This window comes from Monopterus albus, unplaced genomic scaffold, assembly GCF_001952655.1.
Source record: "Monopterus albus unplaced genomic scaffold, M_albus_1.0 scaffold50.1, whole genome shotgun sequence".
Lineage (NCBI taxonomy): Eukaryota > Metazoa > Chordata > Actinopteri > Synbranchiformes > Synbranchidae > Monopterus > Monopterus albus.
The window spans coordinates 363449-369103 of NW_018127930.1; the positions used below are offsets into that span (position 1 = coordinate 363449).

Genomic DNA, 5655 nt, shown 5'->3' on the forward strand with positions numbered 1-5655 from the left:
CTAGACTCTTTCTTTCAAATGCTGAGAGACATGTCGAGTCTTTATGTGCGTGAAAGGAAACACTCAGAAGACGTGATATCCTCTGACATCCATATAATGACTCCATTTTAATAAACTATGTGACTAATAGTATGATTTGATGAGGATGGCGAGATGACAAGAGGGAAGAAAGAGAAGACGAAAAAGAGAGAAGTGGGGAGGGGGGGAGGAAGATGGATAGAAGAAGGGTTAAACTCCCTCTTCCTGCATTGTGTGTGTGTGGGTGTGCATGTATGTGTGTGTGATGGGGGGAGGGTTGGACTGTGCAGACATGAATCATTCTGAGCGATTCAAGCGTTTCCATGACACCACCGGGCACCAGTCCAGAAGTTTCTACAAAGTCTGAAAGGTACCAACGCACACACACTTCCATTACACGTACACTCAGACAGTCAATCCTGCCAGCACAGATTTTAAGATAATCTATATATTTATTCATGCCGTTGTCTTCTCGTGTAAAGTTTAACTTTTGGGGGGGGGGGAAAAAACATTAATTTAACAGACGATGGTCGATGACTAACCATCATCTAACAGACAATCCCCCCAACACACACACGTGTGCACTACCACCTCCCTCCTTCAATCCCAGCAGGCATTGATTTCTTGGCACCGGAGCGAGTGAATACATCAAACAACAGATGAACGTATACGAGCAACGAGGACAACTCGAGAGACACAGCATCCAGCTCACATCTGTCGGCTTCTACCTTCAGCCATATCAGAGCAGATCAGACTGCTGATTGGACTACAACTCTGATTCTTGTTTGTACTTTAAAAAAATGTTTCCATATATTGCAGGCTGCTATATGTCAGTCATACACAAAATCAATCTAAGTCATTTTAAGTTGCTTCAAGATTAATTTTGAATTTTAACTTTCATTGGTTGATGACAATGAGCTAGTTGACTAATTAATAGGGGGTGACTGTGGTTCAGTGGGTTGGAGGTTCGAACCACGGTGCCTACAGTCCACATGTCGAAGTGTCCTTGGGCAAGACACTGAAAAATTTATTTGGGTTGTAGTATCCACTTGGAGCCAGACACACAATTGTAGCCTGGTCTTTATCTTTAATCACTAGTTGGTCAAAGTGTTACATTGTACACACATAGCACTTCAATTGCCATTTGTCATATACTGACTTTTAATATTTTGGTTTAACATTTAATTTGTCAGGATAATTTGCAAATCAATTTACAAAAACTAGTTGTTCTGCTTTCCTACATTTCCCAGAATCCAACTGGTGTGAACCTGCTTCAGTCAAAGATGGCTATATATAAACTATATATATAGTTATATGTCCTGTAATTGCAGTGTATTCTGGTCTATTGAGGCTATTGAGTCTGAAATGACTCTCCACATTGCTAGATTTTTTTTTTTTTTAATAAAATTGACCATCTAGTTTGGAAAAAAGAAAAACTATGTTTAAGTCAGGGACTGTAGAACATTTTGTTGAATGCAGATGGATATAAAGTCAGTTAAATAGTAAAAACTATTTTGCTGACTTGGTTCCTAATACAATTATATATTGAACATTGCTGTTGTTGATTTTTGTGTGCAATATTGTACATGCGCTGTGTCCAACCCACGCTGGCTTATAAGAGCACCAATACATTGTTTCAGTAATGAAACATTTGTCACAAAAGAACCACAATTTTGACGCAAACAAAATAGTTTGTTTCTTCTCCCAGAATCCAAAAACAACATCTGCTCCCAAAAAACACAAGTCCAGTGTTTTAAACTCGTTCAGCCAGAGAAAACCTAAAACTGATTAACTCATTATTTCACGGACAATAAAACATCAAATTGGAGTCTGTTTTCTAAGAGCAAGCAGGTTTTGAGTCCAAGTGTGTTACTGGGAAAAAGTGACAAGATTAAGTATCTTATTGCTCAATATGTCAGCATGGACAGAAAAGTCTCTCCAAAATCACCACCAAGTTCACTGCTTCACTACTCCCTACATGACAAATACTCTGTAGTAGTTTATGCCGAGGTACATTTATACTGAGTACACTTTGAATTTCCTTGTTTCATGGAAACTGCACAGTGTATCTGGACACACAAATAAAATCTGAGAGGGGAGATAAAGTCACAAGAAAAAGTAATAGCAGTATTTATAATTTCCTGGTTTTCTGCATAAATTGATCATGAAATGTGATCTGATCTTCACTAAAGTCACAAATAAACAAACAATATTTCTAAGCTGATAAAACACAAATAGTCCCAGTAGTGTTGTGGAGAGTTAAGGTGGTCTTTGGCAAACTTCAGCTGCAATGTTATTTTTGGAGAGTAATGCTTCCTCTGTGGTGTCCTGCCATGTATACAATACCTGTTCAATATTTTGCATATGGCTGACTCATGAACAGAGATGTTAACCAAGTCCAGTGAATCCTTAGTTTCTAGCTGTTACTCTGGGGTTCTTCTTTACCTCATTGAGCGTTGGAGCGCTGTGCCTTTGGAGTGATCTTGGCATGGCGCCCACTTCTATGGAGAGTAGCCACAGTACCAAATTGTCTCTTCTTTATAGACAATATGTGGACCGATGAATATCTAGAGTCTTTGAGATGACTCTGTGGCTCTTTCCAGCTACATGCAAATCAACAAACTCTTGAGCATAGGTCTTCTGAGATCTCTTTTTTGTGAGGCATGGCTCACATAAGCTGATGCTGCTTGTGAATAGCACACTGACACTGTTTGAGTGTTTTTATAAGCCCAGGTTGTTCTAAACCACACCTCCATTCTCTTTTCATTGGCTGGACTACAGGTTTGCTAACACCTGACTCCAGATGGTATTTAGTGACATTTAGAAGCCAGGTGTTGCCATTACTTTTTCCACCATCACATTGCATGTTTAATAAGTGTGTTCAATAAAAACATGAAAGACCATGTTTTACTAGCTTACAAATATTGTGTTTATTGATATTTGTGACAGACCACTTTCCATGACCAATTTATGCAGAAATTGTAAACAGTTCCATTACTTTTTCTTGTGACTGTATAGCACACTAAATAGGAAGTGATTTTTCACACAGCATCATCCTCTTGATATTAGACCGCACTGTTGATTGATACTGTACTAATGTGCAATGCAAAATGCACTGCACAGAGGAAGGAGAGACGTACTTACAGCAGCATGGTAAAAAGAAACTGCAGATGTGACATAGCACACAAAATGTAAGTACTAATTTGTTGACATCTGTCAACATATGTTTTATGTCATTTCCAGTGAAGCAGTGAAATATCCAAAATAACAAAATTTGCGTCAAAATGATCTACAATCTGTACAGCATAGAAGACCTACTGTAGAGCTTTAATCGTTGATTTTTTGCATAGTAGCTGCAGAAGCAATACTATGACAATTACAATATATTGCCCTCTGTATATTATTAGTATGCAACATGGCACGGGGATACAGTTAGAGGTCAAACATGTTCAAATCTTTAGGAATTAGGTGATTGTTTGCAGTTTGGTGGCAATGAGAGAATCTAAAAAGACACCACGGAATACATGTTTTGATAGAGTAAAAAGTCCCAATTTACAAGTATATTTTGTATGAGACGTATGTATTAAAAAAAATGAGAGAGACTTCAGAGTGTGAAGCTGCTGATGGATTAAAATTCAGCAGCAGCCATGACACTTGTTCCCTGTTCATATGAATGAGACCCAAAGAGCGGTCCTTCCTCCCTCGTTACCAAACAGCCCTCATTATCCAACACCCACCATCCCAACACAGACACACACACACACACACACACTCAGTCACCCCTCCTCCACCCTGAAATCAATTGACAAACAACACAAACAACAACAAGGTGACAAACAGGACACCATCATCAAGCTCTCTAAACAGCAGGACTTCAACAGGAGAGCTATATTTCAATTTAATATCGAAATATATCTCTTTATTTTTCAATATTAAATTGAACGAGCTATATTTCAACATCCAATATGTGTGGTGTGTCTGTGGCACTGCCAAACAGAAAAACAAATATCTTGTTCAGGGTTTCATAGATCTATAAAGAAGAAAATGAATTCCTTCCTGTGAGTTGAGGGATTATATTTGACTTTCTAAATGTTCTTTCATGAATCTTGGGTTTCGTGAAGAAAAACATCGGCGATTTTCAGTACAGAGTGTGTACGCGGCGAGTGTGTTTTTTTGTATGTGTGTGTGTTGGTCTCAGACAAAACAGGGCTGGTGAAATGCGGCAGGCACTGCAGATTTTTGTTGGCTGGCTGACAGCGCTGAGCCAGTGCCAAGCCCCGACGGCGGAAACGACTAAAAGACGCATAAGGCTGGCATTAGAGCCCCAAATCTTCTTTCCCCCCTCCATCCCTCCTCCTCTTCTTTTCCTTCTCTTTTCTTGCTTCGTGGCACGGCATTTACTTTGGTCGGGGTCTGACTCGATTTGGCAACGTTCACATCCAACTGTGAATTTATCAATCTGTCTTTATTTCGCTGTGATCTGACGGGGAGGGGGGAACAGGAAACATGGTACCTGAAGCACAGCAGGAGGTATAGGTAGACTGCTGTGTTGATGTGGCTTTTTTCTGTTTTGGACATCACATTGTTTTGTGCTCCATTTTAACCCCCCCATTTTCCTTTCATACGTGTTGGCGAATGAGAATTTCTGACAGTTTGATTCTTTCCAGGGTTTATATTTTTTCCCCACCATATCTGTTGCTTTTTTTCTTGAGGATTTCAGGCAGCATTTCCACAAAAACCTCGGACACAATAGCATCTGGAGTTACATCCATGAGGCACTGAGCCCAAGTTGCTCCTAAAACCAAAACCGTATGAAGGAAACAACATAGTCTAATTATGCTCCCAAGACAATAAAACACAGTAACAGAAAAAAAATCTCCTGTAAAACACTAAGGATTACCTAAAACTAAAAGCCTGATTCTGTGTTTGGAGTCCATTATGGATGGAACAATATTTAGCAGCAGAGTAAACAAAGCCAGGATGCTCCAGTCGTAGCTGTAAATTGTGTTTGGGTATTGTTCGGCAGACAGATGACGACTGCTAATGTTGAATTAAAAAGGTTCTTAGAGGTGGATTTAACACGTTTCCGCTTGTCTTCAGGGTTGAGATGGAATGCAAGCAACACAGGGAGACAAAGAGAGAGGTAGCGAGGAGAAAAAAGGTGTGAAATTCAGAATTAGCAGCACAATATGGAAGTATTAAAGTGAAGCACAATGAGCAGGGAGAGCTACAAGGTAGTGTTGTTCACTGACGACGTCTGACTAAATAAAGACACAAGGTTAAGACTCACAAGGTTTTCATGTGTCAAAGAGGAACAGGCCAGAAAACAAAATGAATGTTTAACAACATCAGTTGTTTGTATGATATAAAAATAGTACATATTTCCTGACATTTGCTTTCTTCACAGAAACACTTTTACTTTTACTCACACTAACCACCAAAATATTATAAAATACCACCCCTGTTCACGTATGATACAGACACAGTTTTTGGACCCTTTGAACCCTTTTCGTTTGCTTGGTGTCCTCTCCCTTTATTAACAGGCCTTTAGCAGAGTTGCATCTCCTCCAGACATGACATTTATTGTTATTTACAAGACAAGTCCGGTTGATTTGGAATGATCTGAGAGATGCAAGC

General features: G+C 39.4%; 1 protein-coding gene across 5 annotated transcripts in view; it reads right to left on the reverse strand.

Annotated features, from left to right (window-relative positions):
- tcf4 (transcription factor 4) overlaps positions 1-5655 on the reverse strand; it is a 224862-nt gene that overhangs the window by 125243 nt on the left and 93964 nt on the right. The window lies entirely within an intron of this gene.